Source organism: Canis lupus, chromosome 18 (assembly GCF_048164855.1).
Source record: "Canis lupus baileyi chromosome 18, mCanLup2.hap1, whole genome shotgun sequence".
In the NCBI taxonomy this organism is placed as follows: Eukaryota; Metazoa; Chordata; class Mammalia; order Carnivora; family Canidae; genus Canis; species Canis lupus.
This window is the reverse complement of record NC_132855.1, coordinates 4,024,279-4,051,047: the sequence shown is the minus strand read 5'-3', so window position 1 is coordinate 4,051,047 and position 26,769 is coordinate 4,024,279. Positions and strand designations below refer to the sequence as shown.

Genomic DNA, 26,769 nt, shown 5'->3' with positions numbered 1-26,769 from the left:
GAATTTCAGTGAGAGGAATGAGGCAATATGCAAGTTAAAGCTAAATGTAAAATATCTAAATATAGTTCTCTCATTTAACACAGTTCCACTTATTTTTTTAAATAAGTGGAAATAAACATTTTTATTTACTAAAATATAGTAAATAAATATTTTTATTTACTAAACCCACTTTTACTAAGCTATAGAACCCATCCGCCAAAGAAGAGAGCTAACAAGTGGTGCTGATAAGCAGAGGCTATGTGCTCAATGTGGTAGATAGGCCACAGCTACTCAAGCCACAAAAGTCACAATTACAGAAAGCTTCATTCCCATCACAAAAGAGAGACAAAAACAGAAAAGAGAACAGGAAGAATTAGATTGAGCTTAGAGTTATTTGCAATTTTTATTAAATGTTCATAGTTCCCACATCCTAAAGGTATTATTGCTTGGTCGTGAGGAAGTTACTTACCTCTCTTCGCTTTTACCTCTTTGAAAAAAATAAATGTAATGCTCCTAGAATTTTCAATATTGAAAATATTAAAATAATACTGAGAGGATAAATAGTCCATGGTCAACACGATTCTATTTCTTTTTAAATTAATGATGGAGCAAACTACAAAAAAGAATGTTCTAAAAAGTCATTTGGGGGAGATGAAAGAAGATGGTGAGATTTCCTTCCCATCGAACTAGCCAAAAGTAGCTTCACAAGATTTATAAATGTAAACAAGTTATTTTAGATATACAGTGTTGTTTTTAGACCAATGGATATTTTAAGCATATATATATGTATCTCCTAGTTGCATATACCCAAACTTTTTTTTTTAATTAATTAATTTATTTGAGAAAGAGAGAGTCGGGGGAGGGGCAGAGGGAGAGGGAGAAAGAGAGAATCTTCAAGTAGACTCCCTCTGAGCACAGAGCCTGGCATGAGGCTCCATCTCAGGACCCTGAGATTGTGACCTGAGCTAAAATCAAGAATTGGCCGCTTAACCAACTGAGCCCCTGTATCCAAATTTTTTAAATGATGAAGAAAATTTAAAGGAACAGGACCTTTTTTTATAAAATGGAGGATCCTTTCAGAGCATAGATATTCATCAGTAATTTATGTCTTTAAATTTTTATACACATGGTTTGCTTAAACCAAGATAAAGCAAGGTACATATGTCCAGTATTGCAAAGAAAATACTGTATTCAACTATGGTTCATATATTTAATGGATTATGAATCCTTTAGTTTATAAAGTTCAATTTAGACTTTAAAAATAAACATCTGAATGTATGTATAAAAATTATTTCTCTCTCTTCTTTTCTCTTTTCTCTCCCTCACCCCGTAGTATTCATATGGAATTAATGATCAAAATATATTACTAAAATGTGAATAAAGTAGGTGGAAGAAGAATAGGAAAACAAAAAACTAGAAAAGTACCTATGTATAATTAAAATTTTGCCTTAAAATGAAATTATAAGGAAAATACTTTTATGTTGTTTTGACTTCATTAGCTGTAATGTAAATTTCTGTTCATTGCATCTTACTTCCTCATTGACTATTAAAATTAGAAATGCATATTCATACATGAAAAGTTTTGCCATTTAGTTTAATAAGAATATACTTAAGAATTCTGAAAACTTATCAGACTAAAACAGCTAACAAAACAATAACAATATTCAAAATTTGAATAAAATTTTTACATTACTAATATGTAAAAAATAAAAATGAAAGAGTCTTGTATAGATAAATCATCTTTAGCCCGACGCTATTAACCCGGATGTTTTGTTATTGACTATGTCACTATTTGCTGAAATCACTGTCCTGAAATACTTCAAATTCCAGTGCCACCGGGAATTCATCTGTACATATCGATTGGACCCTACAAACAAGTGAAATCAGGGATCCCTGGACCCATGGGATCAGAATCCATAATACGGCTCGCCCTACTGTGGTGCCTATTTCAGCTGTGGTTGCACTTTGAGGCTCATGGTTCTTTCCTTATGATCAAATCCCATGCAATTGTTAAAAGATATGCAGTATCACCTACACAGTAAGACCATTAAAAGAGGCATATTCCTCAGCTGTGAATCCATAAATATCTTGGCAAGATAGATCCACTTCTTGCTGAAGAAGACCGACTAAATTTGTTGGTTCATCACTTAGAGCAATCATAAGGGCTGTTCTGGAGCAAGAGAGACACATGAATGTGTATTTATGGATCTTAGACATATATTATACTTTTTAAAAAAAGTCTTCTAAATTTACTATTCAAATGTGGAATCTCTAACGGGGAAAGAGTTAGGGCAAGGATTAAAAGGTGGGGCAGATTTGCTAAAAAAGGTGCACCAATCACAGGTTATCATGGAGTTTAAAAATAGAAGAGTCTCTAGGAAGCTGCTCGCTCAATGGTTTTCAATCCTTGTTCCCTGGAACCCTGGTGTTTTCAAGATGTCTCAAAATACTAGGGAGGGGCAACCTGGGGCTCTGGGTCCCCTAGCCCCATTTAACTATAGCAAGTAGGATTTAGAGATTTTCTGTGTAAGATTCAAATTCTAAGGTTATAAATACTACTATTACTATTAATGACCTACCAATTTGGTCCAACTGTTTGATTTTACAGAAAAACACATCCTGGGAATCTAGGTAGTTTGGCCGAAATATATGGCCAGATCTTTTATCAATATCACAAAATATATTTACAAATATACACAAACACACACACACACATTGTCTTGTTAGGAAGCTATAGTTATAGCTTAATTTAACTTGCTATTGTTAAATGCTCTTATTTGGCGTGTATTATACCTTTGATTGTTATCTGAAGCATTCACATCTGCTCCTCTTTTCAGAAGATACTCTACCATTTTTGCATTATTTTCAGTAATGGCAAGTAACAGTGGAGTATACCCATCCTGAAAAAAAGATTTCAAAATGATTACTTAAAATACTGTACGTACATTATATGCCTTTTAGATTTAAGTTCAATCTAAAAGACACTCTAATTTTTAAAAAGTTTTGATACATAACAAAATATGATTTCAGAGACTAAGAAAATAAACTGGAGGTGGGTCATTCAAAAATAAAATTAAAGTTTTTACTTTAGGCCTAACTCGAATTGTGGACAAGAGCAGCCTGGAGTATTTAAGCAACACACATCACACGCTTCAGGCAAGTATTACAAACCATCAATTGCATTTAGACCTCCAAGGTTGGCATTTGTTTTGGGCTGTCATAGAGAGAAAATTTCAGTGACCTTAAGTGTTAGGACGCTTAAACAAGAAAATAACAACAACTCATCTCAATAGGAGAGTTGGATTCCTTTTAGGACAGTGATTTTCCAATTTAACCCTATTATCATTATCTGTGAGTATTTAAGTTAAGACAGGAAAAAATGCAGACTTACGGTTTTTAACCGATATCAACTTATAGGGAAATCAGATATTTCCCATTTGATATAGGCCTTTGAACACTTATCATTGTTAAGTATAGCATTGTTTTGGGGTTCAGTGTTACAGTCTGAAATGAAATGGACCAAGACTTTTTTTTTTAAGACGTTATTTATTTATTCATGAGAGACACAGAGAGAGAAACAGGGACACAGGCAGAGGGAGAAGCAGGCTCCCTGTGGGGACCCCGATGGGGAACTCGATCCCAGGACGTGGGATCACGCCTGAGCAGAAGGCAGACGCTCAACCACTGAGCCACCCAGGAGTCCCTGGACCAAGACTTTTAAAAAAGGAAAACCTTACCAGTATTTGATAATCTCATTCTTCTTTTTCTTTTCCCCAATTTCATTTTGGAAAATTCATGCTTCATACAACATGTGTTTCATCAGATATGAATTATCTGTAATAAATACCTTCTTCCATTGCTTTCTCTAAAATATGTTATTTTCAATAGACTTATTTTGATCTTCAAGATTAGCTTTGTGTTCAAGCAATTTTTCAACTAAGGAGACACTTTGGCCACAGACGGCACAATGGAGCGCAGTATTGCCGTCTAAATCTGCCAGATTCGGGTCTGCACCATGTCCTAGAAGAATGGTAGCACAGTCCTCCTTAGCACACTGTACTGCCTGTCAAGACAACAAGAACAGATGAGCAACCAACCCATTACTCAGGATATGACGTATTAAAACTGTTTAATACTATGTTTTAAACTGAAATCCAACAAAAGTTAACTAGAAGAACTCAGATGCATTCCAACTGAAAAGGAAAAATTAACACACCTTAGTCAATGGAGATCGGTTTTCACTATCGCAGACATTTATTTTGCGCAGTTGCTCAATTAAGAGAGAGACAATATTTGAATATCCATTAGCACAGGCCAGGTGCAAAGGTGTTCTACATCAATATAACAAAACACAGAGTTAGAGAGAAGTCTTAGTTTGAGAAGTTACAATACCCAAGAACATGCCAGATCATATATTGTTAAGATATTTGCTTCGTGCGCTTACTGATATTCATATACAAGTTATATTAATTACAATTGTTTCTTACTGTATTAAAAGGGCCATGCAAATGCCCTTAAGATCAAATGCTGAACTGGTTTCACTTCAAAGTAAGTTTATAATGAGTCAAAAAATACCTGTGTACGCATTCATAAAAAAGTGTCTAGTAAGCATTTATGATGGCTAGGCAGGATTCTAGGTGATGAGGAGACAGCAGCAACAAAATAGACAAAAATATCTGCTCTTATGGAGTAAGAAGAAGTAAACAAAAAGCTTAAAACAGAAAGCATGCCAGACAGTGTGCCAAGTAGGAAATGTCAGCAAGGAGAGAACACGCAACTGTACATAGGGAAGCCAAGGAAGCCCTTGCTGATAAGGGGATATAATTAAATACGCAAAGGAAGGAAGGGAGGGCGGGAGCCATGTAGATATCTGGGGGGAAAGCACTTCAGGCAAAGGGAGTAGCAGGGACAAGTGCCCTCATACATTTCTGGATTTCTGTGGAACAGTGAGGAGGCCAGGGAAGCTAGAGATGAGTGAAAGGGAAAGGAGTGGGTCTCAAGATCCGAGAGATAGCAGGGTGGGGGGTAAATGTCATGTAAGGCCGAACGAGCCATTGGAAGGACTTTGGCCTTCACCCTAATGAAATGGAAAGCCAGTGGAAGTTGCTAAGGCAAGGAACGACGACGCATTTCACATACACTTTATAGGCTCATTCTGGCTACTGCATTTAGAATAAACAGAAAAAGTTAAAAGACAGAAAACTAGTTAGGAGGCCACTGCAGGAATTTTGATTAAGATATGATAGAAGCTTCGACTAGAATGGTAACTTGTGAGGTTGGCAAGAAATAGTTGGATCTTAGGGGCACCCGGGTGGCTTAGGTCAGGATCCTGGGGTCCTAGGATGGAGTCCTTGTCGAGTTCCCCGCTCAGAGGCGAGTCTACTTCTCCCTCTTCCTCTGCCTCTCCCTCTGCTTGTGCTCTGCTCTATTTATTCTCTCAAAGAAATAAATTTTTAAAATCTTAAAAAAAAAAGAAATAGTTGGATTTTAGAGATATTTTGAAGGTGGAACCAAAATATTCCCAAGATGGGTGATATGAAAGAAAGAGTGGAGTCAAGAATGACTCTAGGGTTTCTGACCTAACAACTGAAAGACATGATTTGGTATTTCTAGAGAGAGAGAGATGTAGGTCTGAGGAGGAAAAACAGGAGCACAGTTTGGGGATGTTTGAGATGTCTAAAGAGTGATGTGATGGCGCTAGTGGCTCTCACAAGCCAAGTGTTAAATTTGCAGGAATGGTTCAACCCAAATGACATCACACTGGTAGCTTGAAATCAGGGCTTCTCCTCCCTTCGCTTTACCCCCACCGTCAACTAAGAGCCTGCTATTAAACATTTGCCAGGACACCATAGTCTATCCGATATACATGTTCAAGTGTAGGTATTTACATATAGGAGTCTGGAGTTCAGGGCAGAGAGCTTGCTGGAGATAAGCTGTTGGAAGGCACTGGAATATAGACATTTAAAGATAATCTTTCTTCACAGGGCAAGTGAAGAGTAAAACACAGAGAATCATTTCAAGTTCTGAGCCCTCAAATATTGACCAGACAGGAAAAGAAATCAGCCAAGAAGTCTGGAAAGAAGTGCCCACGGAAGTAGAGGAGATGCCAGGTGAAGACGCCAAGTGTCCTGAAAGACAAGACAGTATTTCAAATACTACTGACAGGGCGAGTAAGATATTGGGCCGGGATGCCCACTGGGTAAGACTGAGAATTGACCACTGAATGAAGTGATGTTTAGGTTACGCATGACCTTGGAAAGTAAGTCAATGAGGCGGTGTAGGATAAAAGTCGGATACATTTAGATAACCGTGTTTTTGTCGAAGGGAAGGACATAGAACTATTAGCAAACTGACACGAACCTTCTTTATTTTTTTTTTTTAATTTTTTTTTAATTTTTATTTATTTATGATAGTCACAGAGAGAGAGAATGAGAGACAGAGACACAGGCAGAGGGAGAAGCAGGCTCCATGCACCGGGAGCCTGACGTGGGATTTGATCCCGGGTCTCCAGGATCGCGCCCTGGGCCAAGGGCAGGCGCCAAACCGCTGCGCCACCCAGGGATCCCACGAACCTTCTTTATAACCATAGTTTCCAGTTACCCAATTATGATGAAAAATGATGTTTTTCATACCGTATGGCTTGCAAACTCCCCAAAAGATTTTAAGGTAGGCATAGACAGTACGTATTTTCTGTTATTAACACCAAACACGTAACGTCTTCATTTCTTAATGTATAAAATTAATTTTGTTTTTGCAGTAAGTGATTGCTATTGGGCTTTTTTGAAGATACTCAGCAATTGGCAAAAAAAAAAAAAAATCATAGAAGATCCACATTAAAAAGTCAATTGTTTTGCTGTCTCAATGTCTTAAAATCTTAATAACCACTACCCTGGGAAGTCTCCTCTACTTTTTTCCTATTAGCACATCAGTAGTATGGTACATCTTGGGTGGGTAGGGAGTATATATAGCAAATTAAAAACAAAAACAGCAACGGCAGTTTGGGTAAAGAGTGAAGTGCCAGGTGGAGATTAATGTGGTGGGAGGAGAGGAGGCAATCAGGGAGGACACCAATGACCTCAAATATCATTTTTAAACACTTTTAAAAAGAACAAGCTGGAAGTTGGGAGTGTGACCCTCTGCCAGTGGTTACCAGACCTCTGTCCCCACTATGGGAAACCTAGAGGGACAGCCGATGACACAGCCCAGACAAATCCCGCTCCTGCTGAGCCAGCCTCCACTCCACGGTGGCCTTCATCCATCTGGTCACCTGTATTCTCTGTCCCGTACATTCACATCATGTTTCTTGAGCTGAAGGTGCTCCTTCACCTTCTCCAAATGCCCCACTGAGGCTGCCTTGTAAAGTTTCTTTAAATCCTTATCTTGGAGGTTGTAGCCTGGCTGGGTGGGGTGATGGATACTGGCCCAGCCTGCGGGTGGGCTGTGGGGCTCAACCTTCCTTCTCCAGGAGGCAAAGAGCTTCATGGTGGTACAGGAGACAAGCCCTTCAGTTGCATCAGGGCGCCTCCCTGCTCTCCTAACGGCCCCATCTGCCCCTTTGGTCTGGCCGCTCCCCACCTCCCCATTTCTCCTTCCCCTCACTCTCCCCTCCTGCCCCCCACCCCACTGAGGACACATCCAGTCAGGTCTTTACCCCACTCCTGGAGTCCCAGCTAGCCAGGGGGAGGGCCTGGAAGTGGGCCAGGGACAGGAAGTGGGCAAAGACCAGAGACAGGTGGAGCCACTTGCCTGGGGCAACACAACCACCCCAGTTCCTGGCAACACACAGGGCCTGGTGCACAGCACCCCTAAGAAGTCGGTACTGGGGGCGTCCAGGCCCAGCTTCTCACTGAGGTCTTTGATTGACAGCTACACTACCAATCTGACTAGTACATCAAGAATCTTTTGGTAGAAACCTATTGGCTTTCTTAGAAATAACCCCTTCTCCTTCAAGGATAGACCTAATGACCTGAACTCTTGAGAACAGCTTTACCTTCCTTGTGGTGAGGATGGATCTTCTCCAGGGGTTTTGTCCTCAGTCTAGAGCCACCCCCCACCCCCAACCTGGTTCACCTGATCTAGCACATCTTTAACAATAACAGAGAGCCCCCTGTGATCCCAATTTCAAACTTACTTTTGAGTGCGGCCTCTCATATTCCAGCTCACTCTCTCATGTCACAAAATTCCAAAAAAATCCTTCTGACACATTGCACCCACAGCCCCTTAATTCTGTTACCTGTCACTGGCCTTTACCTCCCCACTTTGTCTGCATTTCCCTACCTAACTAGATTAAATTACGTGGTGAGTCATCATCACCATTCCCCTGCATATACCTTCAATCTTTTTCTTGCTTTCTACCTAAACACGGTCCTGGTTAAATGTAAAACTCTGTCTAAACTGGCCTGTCCTGAGCCACTGAATGTGACTAAAGGAAAAACCAAAGCCATGAGCCATGATGTCTTATCTCATTTTTAGTTCATGGAAATTGACCTTACGTGGGTTGCTATGCTTTCCGGCAGCCCTCAGCTATTTCCCTGATCCACTCACACTTGCCTTGATTATTTCAGATCTTTTCTCCAAATGCATTCTTGGCTGATGACCTGGTTTCCTGATCCATTGAGAGAAGAGAATTATTATTATTTTTTTTTATTTTTTATTTTATTTTATTTTTTTTAAGAGAAGAGAATTAATGAGAAAAGAAATTCTGTAGGCTCTCAGGACATCTACCCACCTGCCTGTCCCTTCCCCCCAAATATTTTACCTTCTCTTCTGTTCCTATTGATATGTCCCTGTTTCTAGCAAAGGCCAGCGCTTCTCTTGCAGACTAGAACCCATTCTCTATAGCCTGCCCGTGGAAATTTCTTCAGCAACCTCCTGCTTTCTTATGTGTCTATAAAGTTTGTCTCTCTGTTAACTAATTCATATTAGCACAAACACACGCTACTATTTATCCAACCTACAAACTAACAAAACTGATCACACCTCTCTCTGTAACCATCATCTCATTGCTCTCCTTTATAGCAAAACTCCTTAGAATTGTTATAATCTTATAATGTCTTGATATAATTTTTCTTCCTCTGTTCTCCCAGCAATTCCTATCATTACTTATTTTTTTATTGAGGTATAATTGACATATCACATTATATCACTGTCAGGTATACACATAGTGATTTGGTATTTGAATCCACTGCAAAATGATCACCACAATAAGTCTACTTACCATCTGTTACAAAAGCTACAAAACCTTTTTTCTTGTAATAAGAACTTTTAAGATGCACTCTCTTAGCAACCATTCTTTTGTTCCCATCTCTCTCCGTTGATACTACTTTAAGTATGATAGACCATGACCTCGGTCATGTGAAGTCCCATTGTAATTTCTCGGTTTTCATATTAATCCAGTAGGATTTGCCACAGGTTTCAAGGACCATTGATTGCTCCTTGATACACTGTCTTCACTTGGCTTCTAAGATATCACACTTCTCTGGTTTGATTCCTTCCTTTCTAACTCTTCCTTCTCGGTTTGCTGATTTCTTTTTATCTTCAATATTGGAGGGCCCCAGGATCAGCCTATCAATAGCTTCATTTTTTTTTTCTCCAAAAATCCTTGGAGTCATCCTTGAGTCTTATCTTTTACATCTACATTTAAATTGTCAGCAAATCCTGTTAACTCTAACTACAAATATATCCAAAATTCATCTGATTTATTCCCCTATCCGTATTCCCTTCTGGGTGATCTCATTCAGTCCATGGCTTAAGCCATCTATATGCTACAAACTCCAAAACTGGGAGTTATAATAATCTGGTCCTCTGTATTGAACTCCAGACTACTACTTTCTTCCAATGTCAGGGCGAAAGTTGCTCAGGTCAAAAGTCTTAGTGTCATCCTTGATGTTCCCCTTTCTCAAGGGCCACATGAGTTAGCAAAACCTCAATGCGTTACCTCCAAAATACAAACGAAATTTGACCACTGCCATCCATATAGCACAGGCCAACATCACTTTTCTCATTTGTACTATTTTACTTTAATATTTTATAGGCGAATCCTGGCTGGGCTTCATGCTTTTGCTCTTGCTCTTGAACATTACCCTTGCCCCAGTTCATTTGGAACCCAGCAGCCCAAATGATCCAGTTAAAGTGCTTTCAGATGATATCATTTGTCTGTTAAAAATACTTCAATGATTTCCTAAGTCCCTTGCAATAAAAAGCTAGATTTCTTATAGTGACCTCCTGACCCTGTACAATCTGTGACCCTCCTCCTCCACACCCCAGCCTTTACTTCTCTGGCCTTCAGTCCTTCTTATTACGTAAGCTCACATTGCTCCAGCCACTTTGGTTTCTTGGTCTTACCCCCAACACACTGAGCATGTTCTTGTCTAATAGCCTTTAACCTTGTAGCTCTCCTTTCCTGAAGTGCTCTTCTGGCCACCATACTGCAAGTTTTGAAAAGATAGCTATTTTTGAATGCTTTGTTTCCAGACTAATGCTCAACCTCCATCATGTTTGACACATTAAGTGCTCAATAAGTGTCTATCGAATGAATGGATAAACATTTGAATAGTAACCTCTGCTTCTGTCTAATAAGAACCTCCTCTTCTACCTTTTCAATTCTTTTTTTTTTTTTTAATTCTTTGGTGCAATTTTGAACACAGAACTTTTACTTAATTCCATGGATTGTAGGTAAAAACCAGGATGTAATATTTAAACAGAACCTTGAAGGTAGCAGATGAGAGTGTGAACACAGAACTTAATGTGAAACTGGCCCATCAGATGTAACTGTTGGCCCAAATCACAGACCCCAGTCCATCTCCACAGGAGCTTTCAGTAGGCAGCTTCCGGGCCATGAAGAATGCCAATCCCTCATCAACCCTCAGTGTGCTCCTAAGAGCTGAAATCTTTGAAGAGTAATACATAGCACTCAAGGCATGCAAAAAAAAAAAAAAAAAAAAAAAGAAAAATAATCCACTGGGTGGGGAAATATCAGAACCTCTTTATATCTATTATTGTATGTTGCTCTGAAAATAATTGCATAAGTTCGTATGTTCTGTAATAGACATGATATATTAGTCCACTGACACCTGCACACGTATACATACGCGACAATAACTGACACTTGGCACGTATTGCTCCAAGTGTTTTGCATAGCTAACATGTAATCTTCACATAGTCATGTTGAGATAAGCACTATTCATATCATCATTTCATAATGAGGATACTGAGGTGCAGCAAAGTTTAATGACTTGCTCGAGGTTATTGAACTAGGAAGCTGAGAGCTGGGATATAAACTCATGCACCATGGATTTGAACCTACCCCGTCTGACTCTAGAATTTGCCTCATTGGCCAAAATACCACATCGTCTCTCTCATGAATAGATACCATCCCTGTAAACCCTATTTTTAATGGCTAAGAAGAAAGGTTTAGTGCTATTTGCAAAGTATTTAAGTCACTTATTCATTTAAATACATTCGTTGACCTCCTTTCTAGTGCTACACGATGTGGAAGAAGAAGGTGGAGGAAAAAATTGGACAATTCCTGACGTTAAGTCAACACACACTGCTTTCCACTGTGGTTTAGATCAGTGGTTCTCATCCAGATGTAGTTTTATCCCATCAGGAGTATTTGGCCGTGTTTGGAGAGTTTTGGTAGTCAAGAATGAAAAAGAAAAAAAAAAAAAGCTGAAGAAGAAAACTGCTAAATATCCCACAATGCACAGGACAATCCTCTACAACAAATATTCAGCTGGCCCCAAATGTCAGTAGTTTCCAGGCATAAAAACTCTGATCTAAGTTCCCTATTATTTCAAGGGAGCAAAGATGGAAAAGTCATCCTACATCCTCTGCCTTCAGTAAGCTCACAAATGCTTAGTTGTTGTTTTTTTTTAATTTTTTTAATTTATTTATGATAGTCAGAGAGAGAGAGAGGCAGAGACACAGGCAGAGGGAGAAGCAGGCTCCATGCACCGGGAGCCCGACGTGGGATTTGATCCCGGGTCTCCAGGATCGTGCCCTGGGCCAAAGGCAGGCGCCAAACCGCTGCGCCACCCAGGGATCCCCCACAAATGCTTAGTTTACCTCCACTCCTGCCTTCCCCCCCAAAATCTTCCTCAACTATATAAATTAGTGAGGGTCAGATTATGTGCACTCTATCTTTAATGTTAGCGTAAAGGGAGGGAGTGACAAACTACCTAGATCAGGTTGTGGAGGGGCAGGGATGGTTTCAAATAAAAAAAGAGCTTTGGGGCTAGGCTTGAAGGATAAGTAGAGTTTTTCTGGGTATTCTAATAAAAACTTACCCATTATTATAAAAGGTCTTTAAAAGATTTTATTTATTTATTTTTGAGAGACACACAGAGAGGCAGAGACACAGGTAGAGGGAGAAGCAGGCTCCATGCAGAGAGCCTGATGTGAGACTTGATCCTGGGTCTCCAGGATCACACCCTGGGCTGAAGGCAGGCGCCAAACCGCTGAGCCACTCAGGCATCCTGATCATAAAAGTTAATTCATAGTGGAGGCACAAACAAGACACCCAAGGATCAGAGGATCACCCAGTATCAGTTGTGGAACCTTGACCAAATTAGTCTGGGATCTGAGTCAGGTCCTAAAGATTGGGTGGAATTTTGATATGGTATATCTATAAATCAATCAATCAATCAATCAATCAATAAAAACTAGACAGAGAGGCACCTGAGTGGCTCAGTGGTTGAACATCTGCCTTCTACTCAGGGCGTGACCCCGGGGTCCTGGGATCGAGTCCCACATCAGATTCCCCTCAGGGAGCCTGCTTCTCCCTCTGCCTGTGTCTCTCCCTCTCTCTGTGTATCTCTCAAAAATAAATAAATAAAATCTTTAAATAAAAGGAAAGGAGGGCACATTTTTCTACTTTCAAAGGTTCTTCTCATGGGCCAGCAGTGTCCCTGTTTCAGCTCCATTATAAATGCTTCTGACTTTATTTCCTTGGTTATCTCTCTCTGACTGCAGCTGCTGTTGGCACCGGCCAGTCCCTGGGGGCTGGAGCTGTACCACTGTCTTCCAGAAATCCATGGACCATGACTTTGCCTGGTCTACTGATTCGGCTTGTTTTAACCTCATTTCCACGCAAAACAAGCCCTTCCCAATTTTGATGGGGGTTGCTATCTTGTTCTGTTTTTCTAGCTGCCTATTTTGAAAGAGTCACTTCCTATGCCCATGGACTCAAGAGTTCAACTTTCCTTAATGATACGCTCCTGAGTTGCCATCATGGGATACAAACTAGAGGGACTTGTGCAATATTCTTAACCTTTCTGAGCTTGTTTTCTCACCTCAAAACACCTGTGAAGATGAAACACCATGAACTTATTCAGCACAGCACCTGATAAAGGGATGTTATCAAAATGTTGGTTCACTTTTCTTTCCCTTTGGGTTAAAGTAAAAATAAAATTAACTCAGTTGTTTCTTCTTTTGCTCTTTTCCTTACTTGCTTGGGCTTACTGTTGGCAGTCCTGTGCAGACTTCAATGTAAAACTCCACATACACTCTGGCTGTCACCGATTTCCAGCGACGCCAGCTCCATCATTAGTTTCCTAGTTTGCCTGAAGTGTTACGGGATTATGGTAGATTGGACTATTGTTCAGCAAATATTGTCTCCTCTTCAAGGAGTGACAGGTTGCCTTCTTCTCAGAGAAGCCCACTGCCCTCCAGCCCTCCTACCATCCTCCATGAGAACAGCATGCTTAGACGGCCCTTCTTCAGCCTGGATCCCAGCATGAGACGCACACAGTGCCGCTCTGAACCCAAACCTCGCTGATACCAGGAACCCAGTGGGGCCCCACAGAGCCACAACCGACGCTCCCCAGGGAGACATATTATTTATCATTTAAGCCACTGAGCCAATGAGATCGTTTATTACCCTAGCAAAAGCTCATCGGGATAGAAACGGAGAGGGGGGTCCTGCAGCGCCTGGCATTTCACTCACCCAGTCCCCAGGACATAAACTCTGTGCTCTCTTCCTGGACTCTACATCCCTTCCCTGGTTGTCCTAGAGCAGCTCAGCCCTGTACTCCATCATCAGCCTCTTTTATTACGCAGAATCGTTTTCCTGTTGCCTGTGAAACGTGCAAGGAACTTGTCAGCTCTGGAGTGTGTATCTCACTTAAAATGTGCTAACCTAAGTACATTATCAAGAAATCAGGCCTTTCTCCACAAACAATTATTTTACCAGTTAGAGGGAAAACATTTTCATTATCTGTTACATAAGACGGATGCTTTTTTCCCTCAATAGCCTTTTCTGAGACGTAAGTAAACCTTATTCTAGTATAGGGGATCACTTTCTTGCATTAAAAGAAATAGCTGATATTTCTTTCCTAAGGAGTTGCATTTTTTTTTTTTTATTGTTGCTGTAACAACTTTCCACAAATGCAGTGGCTTAAAACAACACGAACTTTCTGATCATATAATCCTGGAGGTCAGAAGCCCAAAACAGGTCTCACAGAGCTAATATGGAGATACTAGCCTTCCTCTCTGGGGATTCTATGGGAGAATCTGTTTCCTTGCCTTCCCTAGCTTCTAGGTGCTGACCACCACGTTCCTGGTCTCTTGAATTCCAGAAACAGAATTACTCTGAGCTCTGCTTCTATGCTCACACCTCTTTCTCTGCCTCCTCTGCCTCCTTTTCTCATGATTAAGGAGCCTGTTTGCATTGGTTCTCCCAGGAAAATCCAAGATAATCTCTCATCTCCAGACGCTAACTGTAATTGTATAGTTTATCCTTTTGTAATAGAATATATCTTGTGGAGAGGTACTTTTTCATGATACCCATCCTAACCGGTGTGAGGTGATATCCTATTATAGTTTCTGCATTTCCCTGATTAGTACGTTGACCACCTTTCTACATACCTGTTGGCCATTTGTGCATCTTCTTGGGAAAACTGTTCAGTTACTCTACCTATTTTTTAAATCTGGTCGTTAGCTTTTGTTCTCTTCAGTTATATGAGTTCTTCATATATTTTGGATATTAATAGCTTATCAGATATATGAATTGCCAACATGTTGGTCAGTTCCATAGGTTGCCTTTTCATTTTATCGATAATTTCTTTTGCTGTGCGGAAGCTTTTTAGTTCCACAGAGTCCCACTTGTTTATTGATTGGTATGAATACCTGAAATATTAAGCCTACTGATGTGTTACTTGTCATTTTTATTGCATTCGACAGTATGTAGAGATGCTTTTAATTTGATTCAATAGATATTAATTTGGTAATTCCTGGTAGTAAGCAACTCCACCGCCACTAATATATTTATCCTTCACTAAACTATTATGCTATTTAGATATGTTCTCTTCATATGATCATTCATATTTCTCCTCTAGACATAATTATCATTTATAAGTGATCACAGTGTTTTTCAGTCTAAACCATCTTACTGACAGGGCTGCTTATGGTGCATTTTCATTTTATTTTTTTTCTATCTTAATGATGAATAATTGTGAACCATTTATTTGGTCCCTATAGTTAGGAAAACATTTCCTCCCTATAACCTTTCTTCTATTTATTTATCTTTGCTTTGTTTTCTGATTCATAAATATGAGGTAATAGGAATCTGGAAAGTGCTTTCAGATATTTCATTTGGTATTTGCCCTATTTGTAAAAACAGAAACAAAACTGCCTTTTCTTTGTAACTAATTTAATTCTACAAAATCTTTTTTTCTATGGTCAGTTTCCCTGTGTGATCATCTGCCATCTAGTGGAAAGTTTAAGTATTTAAGCATTGCTCCACTCTGTAAGAGGGATGTATATAGGATGTATATAGAGATGGAAACAGGTCAGAGATATTTTGGGGCAATGTGAGATTTCCAATCCTATGTACTAGTTCAGATTATATAAGATAAGAATACTTAATCTTTCATTTTGTCCTTATAGGCTGATATTAGAAATACATATACTTATCATAGATAAAATACATAGCTCTTATCACAGATTTAATATTCAGAAATAGAAGATGAAAAGCTGATTTATGATGCGATGAGCACTGGGTGTTATACTATATGTTGGCAAATCAAACTTAAATAAAAACAAATGTAAAAAAAAAAGCAAAGCCGATTCATAGAAAAGTAATCAACAGTTATTTAAAAGAGAAAATACAAGCTGGAGAGAGGAGGCGAACCAGTAGATAGGATAGTGGTGAGGAGAACAAGGGATCTAATGTGAGACAGAGAAGAGAAAAGGAGAAAGGAGAAGGATACATGGAGAGAAAGGAAAATGGAGAGGTAGAAAGAAGTAGCAAAGAAGAAATCAAGGAAGCTGGGAAGAGGCAGCTGGACAAAGTTGAAATGGGAAAGGGTATTAAAAGTGTGTTCAAAAGAGAAGAAAGATGAGTGGAGAGAGAATAGAAACGTTTTGCAATGTGTCACCTGTCTAGAAGCACCACCTCTCTGATTTTGTCTGCCAGATTCCAAGCAAGTGGTCCATACATCCTACTTCCTGGTTACTACTATCAATGTATAATTCACATTATGTATGCATGTGTGATGATTGAGTTTTTTCCTTTTGCATTTTTCCTATTTAGAGTTCTCATAATGCAGGGACATAGTGTATGAGGTTGTGCTTCCTTTATTAGAAACCGATTTCGGGATCCCTGGGTGGCGCAGTGGTTTGGCGCCTGCCTTTGGCCCAGGGCGCGATCCTGGAGACCCGGGATCGAATCCCACGTCGGGCTCCCGGTGCATGGAGCCTGCTTCTCCCTCTGCCTATGTCTCTGCCTCTCTCTCTCTCTCTGTGTGACTATCATAAAAAAAAAAAAAAAAAAAAAAAAAGAAACCGATTTCACTTGGGATTTTGTTGGAATATTCAACTAGTGAGGCCCTACAAGTGGAATCTAGGACACCTGATTGCCTTGAGTAATTAAGGCACTCAAGAGTGCTGGAGAATAATGTTGATCAATGTATTCTTTCAACTTCAGCTATTTACAAAGAAAGTCAGGTGTTCCATTTAACAAATACTGAGTTCTCATTATATGTCAGGCATGTGGTAGACGGCACTGTAAGGTGAAAAACATCTTACTGTCCAGTAAGATTTGTAGTTAACTGGAGAAGTCACAGATTGAAAATCTCTTATCTTTCTTCTTTACGAATTATGTTTTAGCTTATGTGAGTTTCCCTGCCTTGTGTGTTAGGCAGAATTAATAAGATGACCCCCAGGGGCGCATGTCCTGAATGTGGATGGAACCTGTGAGTACAGTGTGATATTATTTCTGTGAATATGTTACTTTTAATGGCAAAAAGGAGCTTAGTCTATTTGGGCCTGGTTTATTTATTTATTTTTTATTTATTTATTTTTTTTGGCGAAAGATTTATTCGATCTGAAGAGAAACCAGAGTATTGGGCCTGGTTTAATCACAGGAGTCCTTTAGAGCATCTAGAGATCAGACACAGAAGGCAAAGATGTAAGTATGAGAAAGATTTCAAGAGAGAAAAATTCTCTTAGTGGCTTCGAGGATGAAGGGGGCCATGTGGCAAGAGCGTGAGAATGGCCTGTAGGAGCTGAGGGCATCACCTAAACAAGAGCCAGCGAGGAATAGATCATCTTAGTCTTAAAGACACAAATCACTGAATTCTTCCAACACCTACATGAGCTTGGAAGAAACCCCTGAGCACCGTACAGATTATGGATATCTTGATTTGAGACCCAGAGTAGAGAGGACATAGTAATTTTTATTATAAGGTTCTTATCTATATGTGGAATGGTATAATATTATTGGAAGATAGACTGTGATAAGATGTGTATATGTGTGCGCATATTTTATCTAGGAGAAACCACAAAATTAAAAGTAATAGATGTAACCAATAAGTCAGTAGTGGAGATAAGATGTAGTCATGAAAAGTACTTATGCAGTTATCTCAAAAGAAGGTAAGAAAAAAGGGAAAAGGCCCCAAAAGTGGGCATCTACAAGTAACGTATTGCATCTACATTTAAACATATCAGTAATTCATTAAATGTAGATGTTCTAAACACCCAAGCAAAAGGCAGAGAATATCAATATCAGGCAAAAAAGCAAAATCCAATTCTATACCATCTATACAGCACCCACCTCAAAACAAAGACAAAGAGGGATTAAAAAATAACACAAGAAAATGACGTGCCATATAAACAAATTGAAAGAAGATTAGATTAGCTATACTAATATTAGATGAAGCAGGTTTAGAACAAGAAATATTGCCAGGAATAAAGAGGGTCATCGCATAATGACATGGGGCTCATTTAATAAAGAAAATATCCAACTCTAAATGTATGTATACAGTAACAGATTACATCAAGTATATATAATACAGTAAGTAAAACTGATACAACTAAAAGGAGAGACAAATCTACAATTCTAGTTACAAACGTCAACACTCTTCTTCCACTAATTTATACAACAAGTAGACAAAAACATCAACAAGCATATGGAAAGACTTACCCAATTCGACATAATTGACATTTATGGAACACTCCATCTACAAGAGAAGAACCCACTCTTTTTTTTTTCAAGTGTACATAGAACATTCACTCAGACAGACCTTATAATGCAAATCTCAACAGATGTACAAAGACTGAAATATTAAAATCATGTTCTATGATGACCATGAAACTTGAAATAAAAATATATCGGGAATATCCCTCAATATTTTGAAATTAAACAACATACTTCTAATTGATCCTATCTCAAAGAAGTCACAAGGTAAGTTAGAAAATATATTGAATTAAAAGAAAATTGAGAACCTGTAAAAATGTGTAGACTGCTTCCTATGTAGCTTTAGCAAAGTGGCTAAAATAGTCCTTAGAAGGAAAGGTATAGCTATCAATGCTTATATTAAAAAGAATTGTCTCAAACAAATGCTTTAAAATTCTACCTTAAACTAGGAAAAAACATACAGCATGAGGAAAAAAATAAATAAGCAGTAATCAATGAAATAGAAATAAAACCCAACAAAACTAAAATTACTAAACCTAAAGCCAGAATGATCAAGAAAAGAGAAGATGCAAATTAAAATCAGAAATGAATAAGGTTGTGATTGCTGATCCTACAGACATTAAAAATATTATAATGGAATAATGTCACAACTTTCAATAAATAGAAGCGCATAGATGAAATGTACAAATTCCTTAAAAGATGTTAACAACTAAAGCTCACTCAAGAAGAAATATATAACATGAATACACAACCATTAAGGATGTATAGTTAAATACCTTCCCACAAAGAAAATTCTAGATCCAGAGGACTTTAATTATTCAATATAGTGCTAGAAGTTTTGGCTAGTGCAACGAAGGCAAGAAAACAAAGATTACTAAACTCTTTCTAAAGATTAGAAAGGAAAAAATAACCTTGTTCCTATTTTCAGATGAGATGGTTGTATACATATTAAATCTGAAGAAATCTACAAAAGAACTACTAAAATAAGTATCTGTCAAAGTGGCAAGAATAAAATAAACATACAAAAATCAATAGTATATATATCAGCAATGAATAAATGAAATGTTTTAGAAAACGTGTACAGGGCTTGTATACTGAGCACTACAAAATGTTAATGAAACAAATCAAGGAAAATCTCAATAAATGGGAAGACATAATATGTTTGTAGATTAGAAGACATATAACGATGACAGTTCTCTTGAAGTAGAGGCAGGTTTAATGCGATCTTATCAACACATCAGCAAGATTTCTTGTAGATACAGCCAAGATTCTAAAATTTATATGGAAAGGCGATGGTACTAGAAGAGCTAAAGTGATATTGAAAAAAGAATAAGAGTTAGAAGAAGAATTATTCTACATGATTTAAAGACTTATTATGCAGCCACAGTAATTAAGACTCTGTGGTATTGGTGGAGAGATAGCCATAGAGATAATGGAATAGAAAAGAGAACACAAATATGCCTGGCTTTTGACAAAACAATTTTGTAAAAATAGTCCAATGGAGGAAAGATAACCTTTTCAAAAATTGGTGCTGGAACATTTGGACATCCATAGACAAAAAAAATAAAATGACCTAAGTTTCACATCTTATATGAAAATGAACTCAACATGGATCATGTACTTAAATACAAGACATAAAATTATACGTATTTCTCTAAAATTCTGTTAGAGAAAAGAAAAACAAGAATCTTCAGGCTCTATAGCTAGGCTGAGTTCTTAGACCTGACAACCAAAAGTATGGTCTACAAAAGGAAAAACTGATAAACTAGACTTGAGAAAAATTTAGAACTTTTGTTTTGTGAAAGACCCTGCTTTATCATCTGTTAAGAGAATAAAAATAAAGCCATATTCTGGAAGCAAATGTTTATATATTACATATCTGACAAAACACTAGTAGTGTCTGAAATATAAAAAGAATTGTCAAAACTGGAAAGTAAAAATAAATAAATAAATAAATAAATAAATAAATAAATAAAGCAATCCAGTTAGAAAAAGGACAAAAATACATGAAAAGACCTTTCACCAAAGATACACAGATGACAAATAAGCACATGAAACGATTTTTGACATCATTAGGAAAATGCAAATTAAAACTACAATGAGATACTACCGTATATCTATCAGAACGGCTACAATAAGAAATAGAGTCCATGTCAAACTCTAATTAGGTTTCAGAGAAACCGGATCACTCACACGATATGACAGGGATGTAAACATTTTTCTAGACACTCTAGAAAAATTATTTGGCAGTTTCTTCAAATGATAAACATGTTAACTACCGTACAAGCCAGCAGTTGCACCCCTGGGAATTTATCCCAGAGAAATGAAGACTGACGTTCACAGAAAAATGAGGACCTGCATGTTAACAGGAGGCTTATTTGCAATAGCCACAAACCGGAAACACTCTAGATGTCCTTCAAGGACCGAATGGTTAAACAAATTATAGCAGATCCATCCATGGACTCCCACTCCACAATACAGCAAATGAACTACTGATGCACACCACCATCCGGGTGAGCTTCCAGGCAGTTAGGCTGAGTGAAAAGGCTAGTCCCCTAAGTTTGTATACTGTACGATAGATACCATTTATCTAACATTCTTGAAATGCAAAACTAGAGAAATGAACAGATTAGTGACAAGGGATCAAGGAGCTGATGGGAGGTAAAAAATGAGTGGGTGTGGTGATCAAAAGGCCACAAAAGATACCCTTTGTGATGATGCCCTGACCCTATCAATGTCAATATCCTGGTTTATTGAAGTGTGGTTTTGCACCGGGGGAACCAGAGGAAAGGATTAACAAGGGGCACCTGGGTGGCTCAGTGGGTTAAGCATCTGCCTTGGGCTCAGGTCATGATCTCAGGGCCCTGGGATTTAGCCCCACATCAGCATCTGGCTCCGTTCAGCAGGCAGTCTGCTTCTCCCTCTCCCTCTGTGATCTCTCTCGCTCTCTCTCTTAAACAAACAAACAAACAAACAAATAAGTTTTTTAAAAAAGGATAAATAATATTTCTCTATTCTTACAATTGCATGTGGAATGACAACAATCTAAAAATGACAATGAGATACATAGAAAAATAATTACGAGGGCAAAATGTGCTCCTCTGAGGACATGGGCACTTAAGAAGAATTTACTTCTTCCCTAATATAAATATCAGGGAGCTTCACTTAGTGTTTCTGTGTCTTGAAACCTCTAATTATTCTGTACAATTGGGCAGCCAGCTTCTATTCTGTTTACAGTGTTCATATTTCTCCAGAGATGGGAAAATTGTCACTTAAAATAGAATTTTAACAAAAATGGTGTACTTATTTTTCTAAACAATAGGTGGCATCTGAGTTTCACAAATAAAATTGATGATTCATGCTCCTGTATCCGGAAATGGAATTGTATTTTTCAAATTAATTTAAATCTAACTTACATACATAATACTCCTCATCGCTGATAATACATTTTTACGTATTTGTTAACTGTCTGAAATAATACACTTTTTCTTCTAAAGTTAACACTGAGAATGCTGCCAGTTTTAGGGGGAAAATATTTAAAAGTAACCTGTAGATTTCATAATGCATTTTTGGTGACTTTCAATGTATTAAAATTATACATAACTGAAATCTAGTAAATTCTAACACATATCAAATGTTAACTTTTCTTATTTTAGTTAATATTATTGAGATGTGTAGAAAGAGCTAGCATAAATATTCAATATATGAATAATACATAACTTCTTTTTTTTTAAAGATTTATTTGAGAGAGAGTGAAAGAGATCACAGAGAGGGAGAAACAGACACACGCATGAGTGGAGGGGGAGCAGAAGGAGAGAGTCTTCAAGCAGACTCCCCACGAATTTGGGAGCCCAACATGGGGGAGGATCCCACGACCCCTGAGATCATAACCTGAGCTGAAATCAGGAGATGGCTGTGCAACCGAGTGGGACGTGCAGCACCCTCATAACTTTGTTTTCTAATAAATTTTACATTATTTGGAAATATTAGTCTTCCACCTCTATGACCTTTGACTATTCTTTTATATCCTTAGGCACCAAATGTCTTCCTGTTCCTCTCTCTTTGAACTTATCCTGAGGCTATTTTAAGCCTGAGGAACCACCGTAGGTGAGACTACTCACTTCCTGTTGCTTTCAGGTGTTTGGTGTTTGTTGGCTACCTCTACCCCAGTTAAAAAAAATAAATAAATAAAAATAAAAGAAGCCTAACTAGTCTTTTGTGTTATTTCTCTGGTTGTAAACTCACATACATATTCAGTGCAGTTGACTTTATTCTTCCCTAAGAACCACTAGGCTGTATTATTCCAAATATATTTATATTTAATGTCATTTTTGTCATGGTGCCTATTGCCCATAGCCCTTCAAGAGTCCATGAAGAAATCCACTTTCCAGCCTTGCTGTGATTATCTGGGTCCTGGCCTTCAGTCTCTAGCCCCCAGCGTAATAGGATAAAAATCCTAAACCCTGACTCAACGAGTGGTAGAAAAAAATTCCAAGTTTTCCATTGAGAGATTGGATTTGATTCTATGTCCAGCCATTTCTGACCTCTGAAATCATGCGTAGGACTCCAAACCAAACCTCAGTTTCATCTACAACATGATCTGTTATGAGAATTAATTTAAGTTAAATAATATATGTGTAACCTATTCTTTAACAGGGGTCTTATTGTTTTCTTTTTTTGATGTTCATTAGAAAACAGAATTTTAAAAAATGAATTCAATGTATAAATTCAAGTTATGTCAGAAGTGTATTGAATATAAGTTGCCAGTAATATCTAGCCTGCAGTTTTCAGCTACAGGAAATTTAAATTTAAAAAGAGAGAGAGAGAGACAGCTGGGTGGCTTAGTGGTTGAGCACTTGCCTTCGGCTCAGGTCCTGATTCCCTGGATCCCCGAATCCTGGGACCGAGTCCCTTATCAGGCTCCCCATAGGGAGCCTGCTTCTCCCTCTGCCTATGTCTCTGCTTCTCTTTGTGTCTCTCATGAACATACAAATGAAATCTTAAACAAAAATAAAGAAAGAAAAAGAGAGAGAGAATGAAGAAAAAAAAACCAACACCTCTTTTCGCTTTTAGCACTCAGGGTAGAAATGTTCCATTTTGTCAGCCTCACCTTGCTTGATCAAAATACTGCTACGGGATCTTTGAGCTGGGGGTCTGGACCAGCAGAAGCTGCCATGAAGAGGGTTGTTCTCACTAGAGGAGGTTAGGACAGCCTTGGGACAGGTGAGCATGCCAGGAGTGCGACGGGAGAGGCTGATACCAATACTGAATTGAGGATGAGAATGCGTGGTTTAAAAACCTAAACTAAGACATCATTTCACAGCAATACACTATACCATCATTGTCATATCCTGTCAGATGTTGAATAATTTCTGTGGGAATACATGAATATATCTTATCTCTATAAGCACAGCTTTTTGAGTGGTGGTGCTTTATAGCTTCGTGTCCCCTAGAGTGTCGAGCACTATTATATATAATCTGTTTATATAATAGATAAGGGCTTAAATTAGCCTTTCTGTCTGTAAAAATAAATTCTTAAATTATGCATCCAGATTACAAAATGGTTTTATTTAACTCTGAAGTTATATTTTATTTCAGCTTTTACTTTTATGCTCTTCAAGGATTTACTGTAGCTAAACCTCTTTAATCGAGTTATTTATTTTCTATAAATTTAAGCCATTGTAATAAGATAGGGAGGCCCCCAACTATATTTCCTACTTGAATTAGCTGGTATCTTTAAAATATATTTGTAGATGCCAGGTCTGGGTAATAAGGCAAGTGTTTTGCCTAAGACCTTGTGTATAATTAGCATAAGTAAAAGCAAAGAAAGCAAAGTCCTGAAAGCAATGGAGGCAACACAATGACTTATTTGAGCCATCTCTCAGAATCTACTGTGAATCTGACTTATGTAGGACACAGGGAATAAATTTTAGGTGACTTGAGGAATCATGTCTCCACAGTGATTTTTCCTTTTACTCCTTAGTTTATGCTATCTATAAATTATCAAAGACATTAACAAATGATTTAATAGCACACCCAGATTTTTTTAAGTACATTAACTTTTTAAATTTGGACTCCATGTCAGAAAAGTTGTGTGACTGGAATGAACGTGGTTGAAAATGAAATAGAATATGGATTCCTTGCAATATGGTGCTTTGACCGGATTTACTTTCGCAAGCACTATATTTGTAATTAACTAGCCAAATCAAATTAAACCTACCAAATTTAGAGCAAACATGACCTTTGTGTTCTGTGCTGACTCGTTCATCCACAAACTGTCAGCAAATCCCATCAATATTCAATTCCCCAGCCCGTGGTAAAGCAGAACCTTTCCCTGCCACACATACACCCATGGGAAGAAGAGTTAAAGAGGAGGGCGATGATATGGTCCGTGGCTTTTTATTTATGAAAACATGGTTCCCATCTTGTCTGCACTGGGTAGGAATGCAATAGCACGTTGCAGACACATTCACTGTTCACTTACCTGTGGAAAATGGTTTCCATGAGCAAATTTAAATAAGGAAGAAATATGCTTAGATTTTTTGTGTGTATGTAGAACCAGTGACACCCTCATGTAATATTTTTTTTTGCTTGGCAACACTGCTGAGCTCAGCATAACCTGTTGGTGCTGTAAACTGTCTAATAAATCTTCAGCCCTGCTGTATATTGAAAATAACACAGTGATATGATAGACACATCAGCGGTGGGAACGACTGTCTGCGCAAAATGATCTACCGCTAAGATTAGTTTAATTTTATTGGCATTAGTGAGCATTCTATATTGTAGGAAGTCTTGAGGAGATCTTGTTATTCATGTTCCCTATTGATCTCAGTAATCTGGAAGCTAATCCTTCAACTGCTGAATCATAGCTGTTCTGTTTTTGGTGGCAGGTGGCCCCGAGTTCCCCCCTTTTCTGGTAAGTGCTGTTTATGGAGAGTTTCATCGACTATTGTAGTTCAAGATGACTAAATCATAACACAAATGGAGTGACTTTAAAAAACAATGCATGTAATATGTGTAACAGATAGAATCGTCATTGCAATAATCAGAGCCCTAGAAAGAAACAGAATCAAACTCAGATGATATGAGACTTTAATATGAATATAGAAATCAAGGAATTATGGCAAGATGAAGGAAACCAATGAAGAGGTTGAGGAATTTAGAGACTGGAAATGCAAAGATGTCCTTAGTAGCCCAATGAGAGCAGGAGTTCCTAGACAGGGAGTGTAGGCCAGAAGCCGGGGTAGGGTAGGAGATGTAAAACACTGCCAAGAAACACATTTTAGAGAAGCAAGAGAATAGGTAATACCCAAATCTCTTTCTAGCATCCTCTAATCTCGGATGTCTCCAACTGGCTGAAAGCAAATAGGAGCCAGTTGGCCACAAGCAATCCACAGATGCAGTCCACAGGGTTCAGCATCTTGGAACCTATCTGGCGCAAGATAAGTGGACAAAAGTTGAATAATCAGCAAACCCACAGAAAGTTTAATTTTATTTTATTAAAATAACCTTTTGTAATGGCTGCTTCTTAAATGAAGTTTTCTATTTTGGGCACCAATTAGAGCTTCAATGGTAAAGCATCAACAACACTCAGAGAGAGGTTCTTTATGTCAGAACTTGAAGTCCTGGGGCTCAGAGGCTTCTTAGTGATGCCCCAATTCCAAATATCCATTTGCATGTCCTAAAATACACAGAGGCCACAGAGCTCAGAAAGAAAAAGCCTTAACTTCTGTTCATCAATGAGACTCAGACAATTGGATGGTTAAGGGGGCTACAATAAATGCTAGTTTGCAGAGAAAAAGGGAAAATGGAGTCTGGTGCTCTAGCAATGGAGGCCTGGTTAGCAGAGTTCAGGTCCTATGCAAAACTACACAGCTGAGTTTTGGCAATTTTACTACTTCTTACCTCATTACTTGGAAAGTCTTTGCTGAAACACTGTTGTAGCATCGTCGGTGGTGCTGGAACCAGAGGAAACAGTCTGCTGTTCAGGGGCAGTGCCACTCCACAGGATCATCTTATCCTGAGCTCTGAAATCCCAGTTTGGTTTGCTGTGGTGACTGCTGGAAAAGCTGTTGTCACTCATCACCAGAATATTCTATATTTCAAACAACAGGATAAGTTCGCTACCTCTGTTATAGGTAACCCAGAAGATTCCTTCTTCTTTTCAAGAGCAGTAAAGAAGATTTTCTACTTAGTAACCACAGTAACCACAGCATCTCAAAGGTAGTGCCCACCTTTGTCTACTTTGATGTAGTAGATTTCAAGCCTCCTTTGGCCACAGTTTCTGTAAGTCTGGAAACAAAGGAGATGACAGTGGAATTCCAGATCCCACTGTGGAGCTCAGTTACCATTATTGTGGGACAATTCATGAGTTC

General features: G+C 38.4%; 2 long non-coding RNA genes across 3 annotated transcripts in view; both read right to left on the bottom strand.

Annotated features, from left to right (window-relative positions):
* The window catches only part of LOC140608583 (uncharacterized), a 1,020,376-nt gene that overhangs the window by 51,392 nt on the left and 942,215 nt on the right, over positions 1-26,769 (bottom strand). The window lies entirely within an intron of this gene.
* LOC140608581 (uncharacterized) lies at positions 25,874-26,764 on the bottom strand. Its single transcript, XR_012010564.1, has 3 exons — positions 26,629-26,764; positions 26,300-26,489; positions 25,874-26,075 (listed from the first exon to the last, which is right to left on the bottom strand). It is a non-coding gene; the product is annotated as an uncharacterized lncRNA (long non-coding RNA).